This window comes from Macrosteles quadrilineatus, unplaced genomic scaffold, assembly GCF_028750875.1.
Source record: "Macrosteles quadrilineatus isolate MER2022 unplaced genomic scaffold, UCM_ALF_1.0 Scaffold_520__1_contigs__length_55084, whole genome shotgun sequence".
Classification (NCBI taxonomy): Eukaryota; Metazoa; Arthropoda; class Insecta; order Hemiptera; family Cicadellidae; genus Macrosteles; species Macrosteles quadrilineatus.
In genome coordinates this window covers 1-23830 of record NW_026543113.1, presented here as the reverse complement: position 1 = coordinate 23830, position 23830 = coordinate 1, and the positions used below count along the sequence as shown (strand labels likewise).

Sequence of the window (23830 nt, the reverse complement as noted above, 5' to 3'; positions counted from 1 at the left end):
CGTTTGCGCATGAAACCATATGTTTTGTGAGAACACTTGCCAGCCTGTTTACGTAATGTTCACCAGTACGTAAATAGTCATAATTATCAGCTATTAACGAACTTGCCCAATTGAAAGCTCTCAACTCTACCAGCTATAAATTCGCGTGCAATTCAGTCCAGTTCCACTAACTTCATCATGGGACCCTTCCATCATATGGTTGTGACGACCATGCTGGTAAGTTTGGCCATTCTCAAGCTTTATTTTTATTTATTTATTTAAGTATAGACGGTCGTAAAGGATTTGTATCAACATGCATTTTTTTAAGAGGTTGGCGGCCTCTTTTAACCTTGTATTTGCTCAGCCACGTAGACTACAGATCTTTGCGTGGAACGTATCCAGCAAAGCAAGGGGTGAGCCGATACACTACAAAGGTGAAATGTACTGATAAAATGTTTGCGGCAGTGGCCAGGATCCGAACCCACGACATCGCTGCCTTGGGCCCAAAGTCCATGACGGTACCAACTGAGCCACCAACCCACAAAAAAAAAATTAAAATTGTTATAATCATAAATTATCTTATAAAAATATAAAAAACAATTTAAAAAACATTAAGTTTACTTCATCTATTGATGACTAGCTGTACCCGCGGGCTTTGCCCCGCTTAACTTCATCAGTATTCGCATGGCTCAATCACGTCCTGGTTTATTTTGTTCGCTTCGCTCACTCACCTTTTGGTTGCAAATTAGCTGTTGTCATAAATTTAAAAAGTCATCCCTTTGATTGTTTATAATACAGTACTTTGATACAGATTTTTATGTTTTAATATTTAACATTAGAGAATTTAAACGTTGTTAAGTGCACAGGTGTGCTGCGATTGGGGTTTAATACATTTGGACTTATTCAAAAGTAGAATAGTTTTCTGTGTTGCAATCTGTAGAAACACTGTGGCACTATTTCAAATCATGACTAATGCTAATACAGAATGTCGTGATCATTCAAACCTACAAAACAGTTGGTGAAAGTAAACATCTGCTTTTAAATTACGAGGGTTGTTTTTTTTCAACCTCCGATAGGCTATGAACAAAAGACAAGTTCATATAAAACATTAAATTTATTACCAAAAGTTTGGTCCATTTATAGTTACTTTTTGACATAATCACCAAAGAGATTGAGACATTTTCTATATCTGTGCACCAGCTTTTTAATACCCTCTTCAAGAAAAGTGGCCGCCAGTACATTCCAAAAAAACAAAAACAAATTCAAAAAACAAAAAAAATGTCAAAAAAATTAAAAAATCAAGAAAAAATAAAAAATGACTTTAAAATGTCTATAAATTCAGTAAACAAATCAATAATGGTGAATCTGTGGTTTATTTAACCATTCTGCCAACTTGTTGAACCAGCTCATTACTGTCGTTTCAGATGACTTGGTTCAACAGTTTGACAGGATGGTTAAATAAACCACAGATTCGCCATTATTGCTTTGTTTACTGAATTTCTAGAAATTTTAAAGTTTTTTTTATTTTTTCTTAATTTTTTATTTTTTTGACATTTTTAGTTTTTTGAATTTTTTTAGCGAATTTCCCATATAGGGAATAAGCTATTACCGTAGTACTCATGGTAAGACCTGGACGCGGGACCGATTTTTTTTTTCGTTTAGAGGACCCTAGAGGCCAAAAACACCATCCGTTCAAATTCATATATATATATATATATATATTTATATATATATATATATATTTATATATATATATATATGTGTCCGTCAGCACGATAACTCGAGCAAAAATGATCCGATTTTGATGAAATTTGATACAAACGTGTAAACCTACGTTTATTCTAACGAGTTCGCGATCCAGCATGATCGGACCATGGGAACGGGGGTTTACGGGGGGTTTTATGGGGTAAAAATAGGTTTTTCGCATTTTTGACCCAAAAAACATAAAATTTAGCAATTTCTTTCCAAACCATTTTGTAGAGCTTAAAAAAACAAATAATTTAGTATATTGAAGCGTTATTATGCGCCTAATGGTTACGGAGAAAATGCCAAAAAATTGTAAATTTAAAATTCCCATGTTATTCTTATGGAGAATAAGTAAACTGTTGTAGTTTGCTTGTTTGTGAACATATTTTGATCAAATTTGGAAAATGTTTTTATTTCTTACTAACTATTCACATTTTACAAAAAAAAAACAGTTTTACCCTCCCTGATGCAGCAAACCTAAGTACTTGTTAAACTAATTCTATTTAAATCAAGAATAAATGTTATATTTTTAAGTAGACATTTCAGTGTAAATCCAATCAGTCAAATGGAAATTCGCTTAGTCTGCAGGTTTGCTGCGGCGGGGGTATTTTGTTTTTTGAATGTACTGGCGGCCACTTTTCTTGAAGAGGGTATTAAAAAGCTGGTGCACGGATATAGCAAATGTCTCAATCTCTTTGGTGATTAAGTCAAAAAGTAACCATAAATGGACCAAACTTTTGGTAATAAATTTAATGTTTTATATGAACTTGTCTTTTGTTCATAGCCTATCGGAGGTTGAAAAAAAATGGTTTCGGAGTCCATAACGTATATACACACACACACACACACATACATAACCACATAGTTCCTCTTTTATAGATATAGATATGGCTAAAACTATCATCTATCAAGGCTAAAACTCCTACAGCCGGCAGTTGTTTGTATACTTCTGAAATAAAAAAAAACATGTTCGAAAAAATTTTTACAAAATGATAGCAGCTAGAAGTACAAGTGGAAGTTATACAGGGTGTCCCATAACTCTCTGGACACATAGCGTTATTGCTTAGGTCAAGACAAACAAATTTTACCATAGGAACATTGGTCTGTGGTGCCTAGTTTTCCCTCTGTGTATATTTAGGTGTTTTTACAAAAAAATAATTACTCCTAAATGGTTTTAGATACAGCTTTGGGATTTAAGAAATATGTTTATCTTAATAGACCTAAGCAATAACGCAATATACGTGTGTCCAGAGAGTTATGGGACACCCTAAGGTTGTTTTTATAGTTTTGAAACAAGAGCGAACATTGTAATACCCCCCTACCCTACTAATCCAATAAATACTTTACCTTACAATTTTTTCTACCTAAGTGGACCTTGGAATCATTTCTATTTTTTCTTTCCCCTTCCATCGCCTCAGATTAATGTTTCTCAAATTCTCCTCCACATCCTCCTGCCTTCTTTTCTAGCACCATGGATAAAGGGTTAATCCCTTTCTTACAACAAGTTTTCACTCAACAAGTAAATTTGACTTCTAAAACAATAATATTTTCAGGCGTTTCTTTTACGGGAGGATTCGGTGCAAGCGAATAAGGTAAGATGTTGTTGCTGTACTGTATTAAGTTGTGTACAACCATTTTTTTCTATTAATTGATGTGTACTAATCAACATGGGTAGCAGTTTGTATGGTGGTAAATTTAATTGCGTTATTCACTATCAAATTGTACGTAAATAAAAAAATAAATTCCAAGTCTTATTTTTCCTGTTGGCAATTGGCAGGTTTGCTCATACCAGCCTGTTGTACAGTATATTAAAGCGTTGTTGTACACAGAAGAAAATTCTAGAAACATGTGGAATTCCCATGTTATTCTTATTAGCATGTTTTTAGTATGTATGTCAAATGTCTTTATTGAGTATTTTCAAGAAATGCATATAAGTAATTTTCAGACAATTTTATTCTCTTTCAGAATACCACCTTCCAATTTGGTCGAGTTCCCCACTATAAAGAATTTTACAAAAAGCTAAGCAACCTCCAAGTTTATAGTGGCGAGAAAATACCGAGTTAAAGATATTTTTGTTGAACTTTGAACAACTAAATCTACAGTTATACTAGATCAATTTTGTTTGAGTCGTTGGAAAGCTAGATTAGTATAGAATTGCAAAAAATTATGAACGTTTGATTTCATTAAAGATATAAAATGGTGCAACGGTAAAAACACATGTTTTATACAAAAAATACATTTTCAAGTTTCTATTTGTAGCCAAGTTTAGGCTCTCTTTATTGAGTATTTTCAAGAAATCCATTACAGTAATTTGTAGAAAATGTTCTTTTTCAGAATATCGCTTTCCACTTTGATCAATTTCCTCACCATTTAAAAGTCATTAGTAAAAAGCTAAGCAACGTCCAAATTTATAGTGTTGGGAAACTTTTAAATTAGAGATGTTTTTGTTAAACGTTGTACAGCTAAATCTGCAGTTCTACTAAACCGATTTTAGCGAATTTCCCTATAGGGAAGTAGCTATTACCGTAGGTCTCATGGTAACACTTAAGCCCGGGACCGATTTACTTTTTCATTTAGTTGTCCCCAGAGGCCAAAAACACCATTCGTTTAAATTTGTATATACGTATATATCTATATATATATATATATGTGTGTGTGTGTGTGTGTGTGTGTGTGTGTGTGTGTGTGTGTGTGTGTTTGTATTCACCGAATAGTGGCATCCTTCACAGGCACACGGCCGTACTGTGGCACCTTCAAAAATTGTGGCACCTTTTTCAGGGTGCCACAGCTAATTCGATCATTTTTTAGGTTTTCCAGCATTATTACGTCGTTTAAACATCACATGCCACAATTGAGTATTTTTGAACTCGTTGATGTGAGTTTAAGTTCAGTCGGGTCAGCCGATCCGATAAGACGTACTGCTCCGCTACCGTATCGCAAGCTCACGTCGCGCTACTACTTCACGTGTGTGGCGTGTTTGTCTAAACGGCCTTGTGTAGTTAAAAAAGTGCTTTTTACGTACATAAATTAAAATGCATAATACATGCATAATGCATAATTAATGTATAATTAAAATGCTACCTGTGGCGTTTGCAACGTGGACATTGGCAGCTGCAAGTCTACTGAAGTGATAAGTTGTGCCGGTAATTGCAAAAAATCGTTTCATGTAAACTGTGTGAAAGAAGATATAGAAGAGAAGAAGGTTCGTACAGCAAAGCAATGGAGGTGTAGGGAGTGCCGAGAAGGCAGTGTAAGTTCCGGCTCAAGTACGCCGATAACAAAGGAATTTTTGCTTAAAGTTTTGGACAGTTTAAAAAAAGAACTTTTTACTGAGTTAAAAAACGTAAAAAAAGAAGTTTCCGAAATGTCGCAATCCCTGAATTTTCTTTCAGAAAAAGTGGACGAATCTACCAAATTAATGGAAAATTTAAGATCGGAAGTGCAAGTTCTGAAAAAAGAAAATGAGGTTTTGCGAGAAACAGTCACCGACCTACAAGACCGGACTCGATCACTGGAACAATATACCCGACGCAGCAACATCGAGATTAGCGGTATCCCAGTCACCCCCAGGGAGGATGTCATCCAGTTGGTGAAGGACGTAGGTGCAGTCATCGGCCTGGAGGTGGAGGAGTCCCAGATCAACGCAGCACACCGAGTACCCAGCTTCCGCAAAGACCGGGTCCCTTCCCTCGTGGTCCAGTTCATCGGCAGATCCACTAGAGACACGTGGTTGAAACAATTCAGGGAGCTCAAGGAATCTGTGACTGTGGACCAGGTAAACTCGTCTTTCCCAAAAGCGAAACTGTACATTAATGAGCACTTGTCTCCAGCTAATAAGGTGTTTTTGTCTGACTTGAAAAAGAAATGTGCTGAAGTAGGCATCAAATACGCGTGGTGCCGTGAGGGAAAATTCTTTATCAGGAAGGCTGATAAGGATAAGTGTCGCAGGATTTACAGTGAGGCTGACATCAAAAAGCTCAAATAAACCATCGTCAAAAGCAATGGATACATACTGTCCTATATTGAGATCATTAATTGCTTCCAGGGATTTCACTTTCCTTATTTACATATTTAGTTTTAGTTCCATTTTTGAATAGATTTTAAATGTACATATCGTAATTTGTATGGTAGAGAATAGTGATTATTTACTATCCTTAAACAGCAATTTTTTTGAATTAGATGATGTCAACTCAAATAATGTATTCACCTTAATATATTGCAACATTAGAAGCTTACGACAAAACTTTAATAATTTTTTAATAGAATTTTCTCAATTAGAACAAGATATTACCTTTATTGTATTAAGTGAAGTTTGGATTAACACCGATGAGTTAAATTTATTCAATATTCCAAATTACAACATTTTTGCACGTTGTAATGACTCCTACAGATCAGGTGGTGTCATATGTTACGCTTTAAAGGATATATGTGTCACAGAAGCAAATGTAAACAGTATGAGGACTGCTGACACGCTCCTCTTAAATATAAAAATTAGTAAACATTATTTTAAACTATTTTGTATATATAGACTGCAAGAGTTTACTGAGAAGGATTTTGTAAACGAACTAGAATCTTATATGAATTATTTTACTACAAATACAATTTTGCTGGGAGACGTTAATATCGACCTGTTAGATGGAAAAATAAATTCTAAAAACTATCAGTACCTTTTAGAGAACAATGGGTTTTTATCAATAGTTAAGAATGCTACTAGAATCACAACAAATTCTAAAACACTAATCGACCATATTTTTATTAAACATAGGCAAGTAAATAGCTTTAAGCAAGCAATATTTGATTTGAATATAACAGATCATTGTTTATTGGGTCTTAAATTTAATGACATTTCTTTAGACCAAGACAAAAAAAAAGTATTTTGCGAGAAGCAGACTATAGATTTTGATAAGGTTATTGGTTGTTTAAAGTCTATTAGTTGGGACGAAGTTTTTAATGAAAAAAATATTGATTTATGTTATGAGAAGTTTAATTTAATTTTAACTGACGTTGTAAATAAGTGTTCTAAAACCATTTCAATAGATAAGAGTCTTGCTAAGGCCAAACTACTAAGTCCTTGGATGACGACAAGTCTCTTAAAAAAAATACGTAGAAGAAAAAAACTGTACGTGTTAACCAAAAAAAGGCCATATGATTTAGTTTTAAGGAATCACTATAAAATGTTCTACAATAATTTAAAACTCGAAATGGATAATGTCAAAAAATTGTATTATTCAAATCATATTCGAAATGCTGATGGTGACCCCGCTAGACAGTGGAGGGTCATAAATAGCCTAACTGGTGAAACCCGTAATCAGTGTTTTGATAAGGTTGAGCTTGAGGATGGAACTATTGACAGTGACTCACAAAGTGTAGCAGATAGAGTTAATCATTATCTGATGAACATTGTGCAACCTGATAACGATACACCTTCACTGGCCGACCTGGGTCTACATCAGCGTTGCCAATCTTTTTTCATTGTGCCAACCACTGAAAACGAAATTATAGGTGTCATTAATGGTTTTAAAAATAAAAAATCTTCGGGTTTCGATAATTTTAATGCATTATTAGTAAAAAAAATAGCTCAATACATTGCACCTGTTTTAACCTATATTTTTAATAAAAGTTTTAGTGAAGGTATTTTTCCTACTAAGTTAAAGTTAAGTGTCGTAATACCAATTTTCAAGAAGCCAAACTTAATAAAATTGAACAACATAAGACCAATCAGTCTACTTTCATCTTTTTCTAAGATATTGGAGAAGCTAATGGTTAACAGACTAGTAAAGTATTTCAATCAAATAATTTTTTTTTCTCAATGGCAGTTTGGGTTTCAGCGAGGAAAATCTACAGAAGATGCTCTGTTGAATTTTACAAATTTAATATATTCAAGTTTTAACAATGGCAACAAAACGACAGGTCTCTTTGTTGACTTTATGAAGGCCTTTGACCTGGTTAACCATAATATCTTACTATTTAAGCTTGAGGCAGCTGGTATCAGAGGTGTGGCGCTCAATTGGTTCCGCAGCTTCCTGACTGGCAGAGAACAGCAGGTACGGGTAGGTGACTGCCTCAGCAGACCACTGCCCGTAACTGTAGGTGTGCCGCAGGGCTCGGTTACCTCAGCAATTTTATTCCTTGTTTTTATTAACGATTTGCTTGACAAGAATTTTAAAGGTCAAATCCAAGCTTTTGCCGATGATATTGGTTTTCTTTATTCTAATAAGGATAAGGAAGTTTTAAAAATGAATTTAATGTTTGATTTAGACATACTCCAAGATTGGTGCTTAAAAAACAAAATGAAAGTTAATGTTAGTAAAACAAAGTTTATAAATTTTGGCTACAGAGAATTTTCTTTTTCATCTCCTATTTTGTATCACATACAAGGCTGCCAACGTGTAGATTGCCAATGTGAGGAAATTGAGAAAGTTAAATCATTTAAATACCTTGGGATACACTTTGATGAAAAATTTACGTGGGAAAAACACATTCAAATTCTGCATGCAAATGTCAAAAGATCAATTAGAAAATTTTATTTCTTAAAACATTTTTGTGAAGAACATTTATTGAAAACACTTTATTACGCACTAATACATTCACGTTTGCAATATGGATTAATATGCTGGGGAGGTACTTTCAAAAGTTTCATCAATCGTTTAAGAACAACTCAAAATCATTTTTTAAGAATCATTTTTAATAAACAGTTGAGAGAAAGCTCATTTCCGTTATACTTTCAATCAAAAATAATGCCGATTCAGAATCTTTTTATATTTAAAGTATTAAAATTGTTTTATCTTAAAAGTGGGAACAATGGAACTGATAACCTATATTACAATACCAGAAGTGTAGATAATTTGTTTTACAGGACCCCTAAAGTCAACAAAGAACTGTTCAAGCATTCGTATCTATTTTTGGGGCCTTTTGTTTTTAATATGTTGCCAATTGATATAAAAAGAAGTAACAATGTTAATAGTTTTTGTAAAAGGTTGAAAGAATGGTTATGTAATATAAATGATACTTCGTTGCTTCGTAATGTTTTAGAATAAAATCTATGTTTTTCACATCGTTAAATTGTAGTACGTTTTTTATATATTTTGTGTTCATTATTTACATTTCAGGCAGTCAGATATGTATATTTTAATTTTTAGAAGTAGACTTAATTTCAATATGTAACGCTACAGGTAGCAGCAGGAGTGATAATTTTAGTAATGGATTGATAAGACTGAACTCTTCATTTCATGTATAGATTAGATAAGTTTTGTGTACACTGGCCACAATTACTGGACAAAGTGGCCAGTTAATTTCCGAATTGTTTTATGATTTGATGATTGTTTGTTTTTGAGGAAATAAAATTCATTATTCATTATTCATTATTCATTAAGTAGCGCAGGTACACACCGAATTGTGGAACACGCAACCATACAGGTACCTAGCGCGCCTCGCGCCGTCCGCCGGAACTATAACTTTCCTAATGCTACGTTGCCAATTCTCGTGCCAGCCTACACTCTAAATAGTGGCACCATGCCACAATTCAGTATATATCAACAGTGTGTGGACAGGATGCCACTTAATGAGTTGTAGAGCTTGAGCAGTGTGTAGAACAGTGCAACAAGCAACTAATAAACTAATAATACTATACTGCCACGTACTATAAAACAATTTAAGTACCATAAATAATATACTTTTGCTCCGAGTGGTGAACAATGTTTTACATTACAAATAATTTGTGTAGTAAATAATAATTTAAATTGATTTTACGCAACCATTAAAAAATTGATTTTTGTTTACAAACATAAATTGGTAACGTAGTTATTTTGTATCAATTGAATTTGTACACTGAAACAATAACAATGTTTGGGGTTAGAACGCTATATAAGTTGTCCTAGACTGCTTTTTTATCTTACAAACTATTTCGTGCTGATACATCTATTTTTTTAACATTTTAGTCATGTTGACAAAATATTTTGCAATTACATTTCTGAATCAGTCAGTAAAGGTAGATTTCGATGCATCATTGCTGAAAGTTATGTTTTTCTTCTCACTCTCAGAGTATTCCAAAGACATCTAATGTTTCAATCCATGTTCAAATGTTATATGAGGTAAACAACCGAATCAATTAAAGTACTTAAATTAAAATACATATTATTATCAACACGCATAATCTAGTTCAGATTATATATCATCTCACAATCATATTTGTAAAACCTACTGTGGTGTTTTAACCAGTCCCCACTAACAAAAGCATAAAATAAAAGGTCATAAACAGGTTAACATTGAGTCATAACAAAAGTAGTTTCAAAGTTGTAACCGTGATACAGTAAATAATTTGATATTGTTACATATTATACGATCGTTTTACAATTTTGTCAATCTATCTGTTACTTTCATACAAATGTATTTTTATTATTCAATGTTTTGTTTTGTAGAACCTTTAGTATTCTCAACTTTATTAATAACTAGTAGAATACCCGTCCTTCGTACGGGGTTGGCATATAAGTAGAACATGATCATTGCAGAGATGGGAGAGGAAACGGTTTAAGAAAATATGGTCTTTTAATTTATACGGTATCCTATAGTGTAGCACACATATACCTATAATAAAAGAATGTGTTTAATGGTTTGCACTGTAAACGAAAACCTATCACAATATTTCCAAACATGTTAATAGCGCAATTTTCTAACATATTTTTAACATATTTTAGTGAAATTATAATCAGGCAAACGGGAATTCGCTCAGTTATAGGTTTGCTGGGACAGGGGGATTATATTACTGTTTACAAACAAATAAATCGAAAGAATATACCTCATAACTCAGGATAAGGGCATAGGTTGATAAGGCAATATAGAATGTTGATTATTTCCTATATCCATCGAATAATTTCTTTTACAATGAATTATTATAAAAATAAATAAATATTATTACAACATTTCACAAAATTAAGTATATTTAAGTATAATTAACAAACAGACTCAGTATAGTTAGATCATAAACAAATGAAGTACTGTTACCGAAACAATCCTATAATAATGAAATTACATTTACATATGGTTTGGCAGCTCCTTTAGGTAATGTTAAATAATGTTTACTTTCAGGCTAGTGACATCATTATTTTAAATTTATAATCCTTACCCTCTCTGTTCTAATATTCGTGCAGTATTTAATAAGGTTTGAACCAGCTGTGTTGAATTGTGAAATCAAAATCAATTTGACAGTTAGTTAGTTCTGCTTGTTTACATTTTTAAACTTACTAGGTTTGTTCTTTGTTACCATGGATACCATCAATCAATATTTACTTTTAAATCTCTCATCTCAGATTTTTGAAAGCCCACGGGGCAAAGCCCTAGGTGAATATCGAAGCGGCAATAGTTCTATATGTATCCTCGGAGCTGTAGCTTCATTTGTGTGCAATTTGAGCATAGTCGGATCAGTATTTTTTGAGATTAGCTCATACAAACACACACACAGACACCCCCTCTTCTTTATAATAGTATAGAATATAGAATAGAATAGATAGATAGATAAACCTATTTCAACGTACAATATCAGTTTTAGGAAATTCCTAGTAAGGTTGTTAGAAGTATATTGGCATCCGTGAAGTTTGTGTAATGTTTTTTAAAATCACTGTGGGATATATTTATCTTCACTTATTATTTATTTAATATGTTTCTACTTCTTGAAATTCTCAGTTAACTGGGAGGCGGAGCAAACAGTTTGTTCTAAAATGAACTTGAAAATTTTAAACAATCTTTTTCTGTTGGTTTACTTAAAGTATAAATTTTCTACTATGAATGCAAATCTTTAATATAGTCTAAATTTCCAGTCCCACCCTCAAAAACTATGATATTTAACAGTTGAATCTTTATAACGTATAAACACATTATTTTTAATCGGTCATCAAACTGATTCTTGAATTAGTAGTTGCAAGAGTACGCAAAACTGCAGAGAGTCCTTGAAAATGCTTGTGCAATGATATAGTTTTAAATTATAAAAGAAACCCTTCAAAAAATTGTATTAACAGGACCAGAGGATCAATATGCACATGGTATTTCATTTGTATAAGGCAAAAAGTTCAAATCATATTAACTTATGATTGCCAATAGATTTTGGGTTTCCTTAAAACAATTATATAAAACTGTCTGCAAATGTCAATAAAACTAATTTTATAAGAAATTGTAGATTCTTCTGTTGCTCTGTAGGTGACCATTTTGGTCACACAAGGAAGTCCAAACTTATATCTTAGTTTGAACAACGTCCTCTTGATTTTACATTGCTCAAGATACATAATCGACACATAGGCTTTCAAAAAAAATAAGTAAAGAAAGTAACTTGTGATGGACCGCGCATAGGAATAGTCTAGACTTGCCTCTTACTGACGTTTTCCAAACGAATATAGAAGTTAGATCTACATTCTTCATTTTAGGCTTGAAATAAATTTGTTTGTGGGTAAGAGCGAATGAGTAAGCATGAACAATAATTTTACCCTTCTCCCCGACACGCCACCATACCACAGCATCTTACTAGCAGAGCTCAAGGTCATTGACGTAATTGTAATGAACTAAATTTAGACTTCCATCCCCCAATGTCACCAATGGGCCCTAAAGGTTAGTATGTAACAATTCATGACGGTTGAACAATGGCCTTTAAAATACGCTTTTAATTTGTTTTCTAGCGTTTACCGTATCTTAGAAAAAGTTAGTTTACAAAAATTACAAAAACTTGTTGGGCGAAAGAAAAATTCTAAAAAGCTACACATTAATTTATAATATATGTATCTATATCGTATTAAAGTGTGTTAAAGGTTTAGCGTTTGGTTTACAATGTAAAAATTTTCAAAGTCACAAGATGGTTTCTGAAACTCTTTATACAACCCTCCTTTATAAAAATTTAAAAAATATTATCCAAGAAATTTAGCTCTTTAGCCACAAAATCCACCGTTTTTTTACTTACCTGACGAAAAAATAAAAACAGTAGCAGCCGACGAACTTTGTTATGTCATATTTAAAAACTCACCGACTTTATTTCAAGATTTAAAATAGAAAATATAAACTTTTGAGCGTTTAATAAGAACCAATAGTGTCCTAGACTAATTGACATCTTTCACACGAAGTGTCAACGATTTACCTTTAGTCTAAATGTCAAGTTATTTTGAAGCTTGACATTGAGTTTTGGTGCCGTTTTCATTGGCATCTACCACTTCAAACCTGCACTAAGATGGCGGACCTGGCTTCAACTGCTTGTATGTTGGTAGTTATATAGATGTGCTCCATCTATTGGTCTTATGTGATCGTTGATTTAAACTAACGGAATTCTGATGAAAATTTGATCATGAATTATTAGCAGTTTTGCAGGGATGATTAACAATAGTTTTTTTTTTTTTTTTTTTATTTAAATTGTTTGTTAGTTGGCAACAAATCTTAGAGATGTGTATACATTTTTTGGGACAAAATTGAATTGGCAGATGCCATGGTAAAGAAGCGTACTAGAAAAAGTTACTGTCGCCTCATCCAATATTTACAGCAGTCAGCTGTTGACATGCTAGGCGAGCAACCGCGACAGTGAGGACGGGGAACAGCTGATTTCATGTTCCTAGTTGGCAAATTGTCTGCTAGCTACTAACGTACACATGCTAAGCCATCAGCGGTAGCATCAGTAGCCTCAATGAATATATAAACACTTGTGTTAAGGTTTAAATACAGTAGTCAATGTTATTACTGAATTTGATCCTAAACATATTGTTTCTAATATATGAAATGGAGAAAAACGTTACCTTAAAAATACAAAATTTCCCAATTTATATCCAGACCTTTTTAAATAGCTTAGAAAACAAATAATTTGGTATATCAAAGTGTTTTTGTACGGTTATTGGTAACAGGACAAATTCAAAAATTGTAAATTTAAAATTCCCTTGTTATTCATATAAAGAATATTGTAAAATGTTGTAGTTTGCTTGTTTATGGATATATTTTGATCAAACTTGGCAAATTTATTCAAACAATTACAAAACTATTTGGATCATGAACGGTACTCTAGTTTTCCCAAGGTAGGACACGTGAATTGGAATTTTGGCGTTACAGGCACAATGACAGTAAGAATCAAACAAACGTACAGATATTGACACAAGACTCGTTTCGGCTATCTTATTATATACAACGTAGAAATAACCAAACACTTCATGAGTCTACGCAATGTACAGACAAAACAGTAAAGACTTTATAATCTTATAACTAACTATCTGCCCATGCTTCGCAACGGGGTGAGAATCTTTGGGTCTCTAAATCCACCGTAAAAAAATAGTATATTTCGTACCTAGGGCCTACAGTGAGGTTTTGCCGACTCGATATCGGGTTTTAAGTTCGGGACGAAGTCGAGAACGTGAAACGATCGAGAGCTGCAAACCCATTTTGGCTCGTGGTACGAGCGCTATTTTTCACCCAAGTATGTTTTGCAATATAACGTCCCTCTTATTTATGTGAAATATTTTGAGGAATCAGCAAAATCAAAAATAACAATAAATAGTTGTCTAGGCAGCTGTGACAAAAAACAAGTCTATTGCAATGCCATGGATACAGCTTGTGCATTTAATATACATTAATGTTTTAAGTAAATAGGCGAACAAGTGATTTTGCAGCCCTAGGGATGTAAACCCCTGCTCGGTCCCCATATGACGATGACAGCTGGCATGGCCAGCAAAACGTAACTTTCAGCCACCAATATAAACCAGCTAAATGTATGTAAAACAGCTAAAAACATCATAGTGAGGTGAAAAATTCGTTACGCATACTTTTACATTACCATGAATTAATTATATGCATACAGAAAAAACGGAGTCATACTTATTGCGTATTTTAATGTAAACTAGTGGCTTGTAGGGACATAGTCCCTAAAAAGCTACGGAAAAGGAATTATTGATGGAATATTTAAACAAACTCAGAATCAAATTATCTATATGTCAGGATAGGCCTAGATATCCCACTACAACATATCTTTTGTGCAAAAAAACAACAGTTTGTTGTTTGTCTTTGTTTGCTTTTGTTGATAACGTTATGTTCAATAAAGAATTTGAATGATTCCAGAGGTTTAACTGCTAAAGGCAGCAAACATGTTTATGAATAAATATTGGTTTATTAAGGTAGCTTTGGTTTTTTGGTTAATGCTGATAACAAGGCTTCCCCGATTGAAATACAGTATTGGAAATTGTCTTCGTCAAATAAGAAAAGGCAAAAAATGGTGTGTTGAGATACCCTACCCAGTTATTATTTCTAAGTCTATGCTCATTTTGTAAAGGTTTAACAAAATTATTCTTAAGCAAAGGCATCCCATTGACAGAACTTAGACCTAAATTTGTTTGTGATCAACATTAAAAAACCACTATTAGCCTAGTGTAAGTTACATATTCTACCAAAAAAGGGCCTAGTCAACGTCTAATTACTAACTATTTTGCGGCTAGTTAGGGTTCCATTACCCAGTTATCGAAACTAATCACGACATAAATATTTTTGGCTCGTTTAAATACCTGTACGAACCTACTTCATCTCTATTCCCAATTTTTTTATTTATTTTTTTTTTTTTTAGATTTTATTAACCGATCAGCATTTCATTGCTATACAGGTTAGGTATAATATAAGAAAGACAAACATAACATTATTAATTACATTAACATGGATAGAGGTCAGCTTAGCCCCTCAGGCACTTATTGTCACTGTTTTAGCGGGTCGGACTGTAAAGGCACTGTCCACCAATGAAACACAAATCAATGAAAAAAAAAATGGTTATAATAAAACGTCTTGAGGCAATCTGGGTTTTAGTCGGAGTCTCTGGATTTCAGAAGGTTGGCCTGTGTTATAAAAACCAATGCTGCTGGTTAATGGAAGTTTTGTAAACAATTTTGATGTAACTTTCTTGATAAAGTCTTCTATAGGTTTTATTCCCAGTTCTAAATGTATTTGACGGGTTCGAATATACCAGGGACATTTTAGAATTATTCTTAAAACTTTATTTTCAAATGTTTGCAGTTTGCGAATTGAGCTTGATGAAGCAGTTCCCCATACTGGGCAGGCGTATAACAATAATGGACGTAGAAGTGTTTTGTATAAAAGGGTTCCATTCTTCATAGACATACATGATTTTTTGTTGATTAAAGGAAACAATTTTGATAATCTGCCGTAAGCCAAATTTAATTTTTTATTAATATGAAATTTCCAATTTAACTTTCGGTCGAAGTATACACCTAAATATTTTATTGCTTGGTCAGGAGGGTTCCATGCAATCTGTTCACCTAGAATTTCTAAATTTGGAGGATCTAACGGTTTTCGGAGGGTAAAAATCTTCGCTTCACTCTTCGTCGGATTTATGGCTATTCTCCATTTTGTAAACCATTCCACCAAATCGTTTAAGGAAATTTGAATGTTATTGGCCACAACTTCGATATCATGGTGTGTAGAGTAGAGTAGGGTGTCATCAGCAAACACGGCTGTTTGGACATGGTTTGACAATGTCAAGTCAGAGGTGTAAATGTTATATAATAGAGGTGAAAGAATTGCTCCCTGTGAGACTCCGGCTTGAATTGGTCTGGCAGTTGATAGGGAGCCATCAATATTAACTGAAAACGTTCTATCTTCAAGGAAGCTTTCAATAATTCTCTGTAGGTAGGAGGGGACTCCGAACTTTCTTAGTTTATACAACAAACCATCGTGCCAAACACGGTCAAAGGCCTGACTTACATCAAGAAAAACTGCAGAAGTATGACATTTTCTTGGAATGTTGGGAGCGAAAACCAAACTGATGAGGAGGTATTAGGGAAGCACTATCTACGTAGGAGTCTAGGCGTTGCTTAATGATTTTTTCAAACAATTTAGACAATGTGGGGAGGAGGCTAATCGGGCGATAACTATTTACTTGCGATGCAGGTTTTCCAGGTTTGTGGATGACAATTATGAGAGAATGTTTCCACATTCGCGGGAAGTATGATTTTGTGAGACAGGCATTGAACAGAGAAGCAAGGAAAGCAAGTCCTTTTCGTGGTAGATTATGTAAAATAATGTTAGGTATTCCGTCGTATCCAGGAGTTTTCTTGATTCTTAGCGACTTGATGAAGTTAGAGATTTCAGATGGAGAAGTATATTTAATTGGCCGTTCCACCGTGATAAGTGGGCAGGAATTAACTGTGGCAACATGAGCTGAAAATTCAGGGTCTTGAAATTCATCATTCGGACGAAATGAACGCTGATAGTAATCGGCTAAAATATTAGCTTTGTCTGTTTTGCTTTCATATACCTGACCATTGTTTATTAAACTGGGTATTGGGGTGCGTTCTTTCAATATTCGTTTAGTTGCGAGCCATAAGGAGTTGTTGTCATCAGAGGACAGATTTGATACATATTTGTTATAAGATTCGTATCTGAATCGGTCTAATTCCCATTTGACTCGTCTAATGAGCTGATTATATCTTCTGCGAAAAGAAGGAGTTCTGTAGCGTTGCCATAATCTTCTATGTCTATTCTTCAAATTAATAAGGGACAGGATGTATCGAGGAATTGAGGAAAACGATTTGTTAGGTTTAAACTGACGAACCGTTGCTTGTTCTACTGAGAGACGAATGGAAGTGACAAACAAATCGATAGCCTCATCTATTTGGGTTTTGTCTTTTAGTTGGCGAGGAAGGAGAATATTCCCAAATTGTTTTTTAAGAGTAACCGTTGAGGTTATGCCACTTCATACAAAATATTGATTAAACACTACAATAAATCCCAAATATAAATGTTAGTAAATTTAAAAAAAAATTGGAACATATGTTTTGAAATAAAAACAAAGAAGATCTTCTTTTAATCTTGAATCGTTTCTTAAATCTTGAAAACAATTTATTTCAACTTTGACATAACTAAAAAGTCTTGATTATTAAAGGTAACGTTATCCCTTTATATAGTTGGTTTTATATAGTATACATTACATCGCAGAATTGACTGGCAAATGAGTAATCCAAATGTAAGCTTACTTGCTAATGATAAAATCACGATCAGCTGGATTGAAGTAAACAAAAATCAGCAGTAAATGCCTTCTAATGCTATTCTTATGGAGAACATTGTACGTTATATCTAATTTTGTGTTAAGATTTTGGGAATTTCACTATTTTTCCCGCCGTCACGGGATAAAGACCTTTAATTTGAGCCCTCTCACGTCGTTCTACGTCTTCCCAGTCGCCCACAATTTTGACGCAAAGAATCGGCTTACGTAATTAATATATAGATAGAATAGATTTCTTGTATATTCCCATGAAACTGATAATTTACCCAGCACATTAAGGCCTTTATTCCAAGTATCTCAGTTCGTAAACCATACATACAATGTGACGATAAAATATCAACAAAATAGCATGTAGTTTTATGTAATCCTCACGACATTTCATTTGGTCCATTGCCTTTAAATCCAATAATTGTAAAATTATTGGAGCTTTGAAAAACACTTCATATAAAATCCTTACACTAATAAAAGACGACGTCATGAGCGCGGGAAATGAGCTACAGCGGCTAGGGCATAGCCACATGAATACAGAACGGAATGAAGGAACTAGAACGGAGAACTGGCAACAGCGCACGCGAGAAGTAGGGGGGGCGCACACACCGCTCAAGCACTACAACGCATTAGTGGCATCCTGTCCACACACTGTTGATATATACCGATTTGTGGCATGGTGCCACAATTTAAAAACTGGAATGTTAGATGTTAAAATGGAGTGTTCATTAAAAATATCGATGCAGACATGTTTCCACCACCTTCCTTCATCCACTGGTGGCCGCAGGTTGAAAGATGCCACAATTAGGTGTTTGCGAGTATTCGGTAAAACCCCGTATGTGTGTGTGTGTGTGTGTGTGTGTGTCCGTGAACACGATAACTTGAGTAATTTTTATCCGATTTTGATGAAATTTGGTTTAAAGGTGTAAGGCGGGATAAACTTGAATGAGTTCGCGATCCAGCATGATCGGACCATGGGAAACGGGGTTTTATGGGGTAAAAATTGGTTTTCTTACTTTTGACCCTCAAAACACAAAATTTCCCAATTTTCCTCTAAACCTTCTTAAAGAGCTTAAAAAAACAAACAATTCAGAATATCAAAGTGTTTTTGTACGGTTATTGGTTACGGAGAAAACTAAAAAAAATGGCAAATTTAAAATTCCCATGCTATTCTTATGGAGAATATTGTAAAATGTTGTAGTTTGCTTGTTTATGGATATCTTTTGATCGAACTTGGCAAATATATTCATTTTATACTAAGCAATAATTATTTTACTTAAAACACACACTTTATTAGTTTCCTTGTAGCAGCAAACCTAGGTACTCGTTAAACCTAATGTTATTTAAGTAGATCAATTGAAAATCAATTCAGCCAAGTGGAAATTCGCTAAGACGGCAGGTTTGCTGTGGCGGGGGTATTATAAACTAATATGACAACGGAAAGCTTCATCTATGGTATGCATGATCTGATCATATGGAACATGTTTTAATAATTTAACAGCTGATTGTTGTATTGTTATTTCCTAAATTTATCTTTGTTTACATTTTGTTGTTCAAAATTTACATTTGTATAAACATATTATTATTGAAAGTAAATAAAAGAAACATCTTGTAACACTTAAAACATATATTTACGCTTATACTGCTACTCACAAGACGGTAAATATACAAAAAAGGTGGTAAGTGGTGATCGATTTCGATTGGACACTCCAATCATCATCAGACCCAATACGCGAACATTGGGTAATAACAATAACAATAATAAACAATAATAATTGTTTGGAGAATACGTAATCTATTAAATAACAAAAAGTTGTTAGGATAATATTGTTTTTTTTTTAACTAACACCGATAAGTTTACATTAAAAGTTGTTTACAAATACAACAATTAATTGGAAATAACTTTGATTTCCGAATACTTTTTACGAGAAAATCCAAAACCAAAAGATCAATAACCTCGGGATTTGATTAATGAATTTAAATGGTCGGATGTACTATAGTTCTTAACTGTAAACGTTGGTTTTTTGTTCTGGTTCTTTGCCTTAGGACCGTTGGTAGCTGCAAGAATCATTTTTACGTACCAACATATCACTGTAATTTACAAATTAGTGATCGTTTGTGTTGCACCTTATTTATTACAGCCGTATTCAATTTAATTGATGTCTTAACTGTATAAAGTGTTGTTTTTTCTGTCTGGATTCCAAAATTTTAGTTAATGCTAAGAAAATGATAAGGCATTTGAGTAAAACATTTGTTGAGCAAACCATCATGAATTGTTTACGCTTTACGCTGTTTATGTATCAATACTTCGTGGCCTATTTTGGTAATTTGTATTCTAAATTACCAATCTAAATCGTCTATAGTACTTCATTTCATATAGTAAGCCGTCATTTTGACAGAGCATTTCGGGTCATCTTTTTCGGTCTTAGCAAATATAAATTGTTGTGATAAAATTTGATGACATTCACACAGATTTCAAATACTAATTTTATATGTACTTTGTTATGCTTAAAGCGTAGCAAATTCCCTAATAAAATTCTTTTGTGTGTATGTCTGTTGGTAACACATTACATTAATGTCCTTATTCCTCAGTGTTTCACGGAGAGGACAAGAGCACCTTTCATAGTGAAAATGTCAACCGGAATAAAGTGTTAAATGGCGAGGTTGAGGTAGTACCTTAAATACTTTTAACAATTGTGGAAAGTAACTTTCAATTATAGGCCTACCTTAGGGCTATTCTTCATAGATTTATAAATCATTTTTTAGTTTAATCATTGGATTTAACATATGGACCAACACGATGCGGGTGACATTTAATTGCGAAGCATTTGTTTTGGCTTTAAACTGTCAGATACTGTATTTGCGAAGGTTTATAGGCTATATAATAGTTTTGTCAGCATATCTGAAAATATGCAAACCAACTGCTGTTCTTAATATAAGAAGGTTTCAACTGAATACTATAAGATTCCCGTGCGTAGAACGGGCACACAGCTGGTTATAAAATAATATCTTATATGGACAAAAACAAATTTGTTGTGAGGTTATTTATTGCAATGATTGTTCAAAAAAATCGAAGACTTCAACTAAAACCTTTTCCTCGTTGAGGGTCAAAAACATGAATTTTAGTGAATGCATCAAAGTTCATTTCATCTTCTAAAACAATAATATTTTCAGGCGGTTCTTGTACGAGGTCCATCGGACGGAAAGGTAAGATGTTGTTGCTGTACTGTATTAAGTTGTGTTCAACCATTTTTGTCTATTAATTGATGTGTACTAATCAACATGGGTAGCAGTTTGTGGGGTGGTAAATGTAATTGCGTTATTACACTATTGAATTGTTCGTAAATAAAAAAAAATAAATTCCAAGTCTTATTTTTCCTGTGGGCAATAGTCAGGTTTGCTCATACCAGCCTGTTGTACAGTATATTAAAGCGTTGTTGTACACAAAAGAAAATTCTAGAAACATGTGGAATTCCCATGTTATTCTTATGGGCATGTTTAGGCTGTCTTTATTGAGTATTTTCAAGAAATGCATATAAGTAATTTGCAGACAGTTTTATTCTCTTTCAGAATATCACCTTCCAATTTGGTCGAGTTCCCCACTATAAAGAATTTGCCAAAAAGCTAAGCAACCTCCAAGTTTATTGTGGCGAGAAAATACCGAGTTAGAGATATTTTTGTTAAACTTTGTACAACTAAATCTACAGTAATACTAGATCAATTTTGTTTGGGTCGTTGGAAAGCTAGATTCGTATAGAATTGCAAAGAATTATGAACGTTTGATTTCAATAAAGATATAATATGGTGCAACGGTAAAAACACATGTTTTATACAAAAAATACATTAAACATAGTTTTCTCGAGTTTCTATTTGTAGCCAAGTTTAGTTTCTCTTTATTGAGTATTTTCAAGAAATCCATTACAGTAATTTGTAGAAAATGTTCTTTATCAGAATACCTATCGTTTTCCACTTTGGTCAATTTCCTCACCATTTTAAAGTCATTAGTAAAATGCAAGCAACGTCCAAATTTATAGTGTTGGGAAATTTTTTAATTAGAGATGTTTTTGTTAAATGTTGTACAGCTAAATCTGCAGTTCTACTAAACCGATTTTATAAACTAATATGACAACGGAAAGCTTCATCCATGGTATGCATGATCTGATCATATGGAACATGTTTTAATAATTTAACAGCTGATCGTTGTATTGTTATTTTCTAAATTTTTCTTTCTTTACATTTTGTTGTTCATAATTGACATTTGTATATGCATATTATTATGGAAAGTAAATAAAAGAAACGTCATATAACACTTGAAACATATATTTACGCTTATACTGCTACTCACAAGACGGCAAATATACAAAAAAGATGGTAAGTGGTGATCGATTTCGATTGGACACTCCAATCATCATCAGACCCAATAGGTGAATGTATATTTACCGTCTTGTGAGCGTATAAGCGTAAATATATGTTTTATGTGTTATAAGACGTTTCTTTTATTTACTTTCCGTAAATTTAATAACACGTTCAATGCTGATCAAGAAGTCATATTATTATTTACTATTGTTCTACAGACCGTTGTATTTAACCAACGGGTTGTGTTGCTATTTCCAGGATAAAGATTTCCGTTTTGGCTGTTTTGGTTAATCTTAATAATTGCTCTTTGGGATGTATCTATTATGTGAATTTTTAGTCAAGATTATTCTTTAGAAGTTTCATGAATTAATGGGGACGATATGTTCCTTGATGGTTTGAATGCTATAACTATTAGTGTTCATAACATTGTGTTTAGTTAACTGCTGCATTTGTAAAAAATAACAATAAAGTTCCTCTTATCAGCTTAAGCGATAGTTGCATCTTTTGCGTGTAACTTACTTTTAATAAAGTAGCCGTGGAAGTATACAAACCCTGGTTGAAATGTGTGATTACATTGTACTATCCGGTTCTGTATCTGAGTGAATCTAATTTCTTGACTCAAGTTTTCTTTTTGACCTGAATTTGCCCATCATTGGATAGGTCCAAATGAGTAAATATGGTTAGCTACATTGTTTATATGAATTGTACCTATGTTCTTAATGCTTTTAAGTAATTTACCAAAGGGGTAAATAAATCGATCACAGACGTTACGTTAAAATAGTATTTTTTACACTTTTATGATGCTAAATAACGTCCTAAATTTAAAAAATCACTATCGTTTCCCCCAGAAAAGTCAAATAAACACGAAAAATCTTAAAAAAGACGTAATGGTTTTCATATTAAAACAAACATTTAAGGTATTTAAATTGTGCGGAATTCAACGCTGAATACGATTATGTAACTATTTTTTCCATGCGATAATATACTGTATATTAAACGCACTATCATCGAAAAAGTGGGTAAAATGTTTGGTTGGCTTGGGATATCGCGCTGTAGTTTTTCACCATGTAGCTTCTAAGTTCTTATAAAAATTGAAAAAATAATATAAATTAAGAAATGAAACTGTTCTAATCTAACCAAACCAACCAAACTTGCTGTAACATTTTCAAAATTCTATTCCCCACATGCCTTATCTGTTATCAAACGGAGTTTGGAAAATGTTACAGCAAGTTTGTAAGTGTAGGTTAGTTTAGAACATTTTCATTTCTAAATGCTGCACCTAAACATTTTCAAAATTCCGTTTGATATTTCCCACATGCCTTTTCTGTTATCAAACGAAATTTTGTAAATGTTACACCAAGTTTGGTTAGTAAGGTTAAATTAGTTTAGAACATTTCAATTTCAAAATGCTGTACACAATTTTTTATTTGTCATGCTGGAAAATCTTTGAAACATCAATACAAATTATATTCATCATATGATTAAATTATATCAGACAATGGAGATGCTTATAATCAATTCCTAATGAAATTCTTTTTTTTTATTTAGAAATCTACGATTTTCTATGCCTAAATTTAAAAGAGTTTTTTACCAGCTTAAACTTTTACACTTATTTAAGATATCGAAGTAAATAATTATCTTATTAATTCTTTGTTTTCCAGCCAGAGGTGCTTAAATTGGACTTATTCGAGTTTATACAGGTAAGTGTTATCGGTGAAGGATAATTTGTTAATATTTAATATAAAAATA

The 23830-nt window shown here is 33.1% G+C and overlaps 1 long non-coding RNA gene across 1 annotated transcript; it reads left to right on the top strand.

The window, feature by feature from the left end:
- The first annotated feature begins 119 nt into the window (after positions 1–119).
- LOC128982551 (uncharacterized) lies at positions 120–23781 on the top strand. Its single transcript, XR_008489687.1, has 4 exons — positions 120–216; positions 3279–3317; positions 20900–20932; positions 23743–23781. It is a non-coding gene; the product is annotated as an uncharacterized LOC128982551 (long non-coding RNA).
- The last annotated feature ends 49 nt before the right edge of the window (positions 23782–23830 follow it).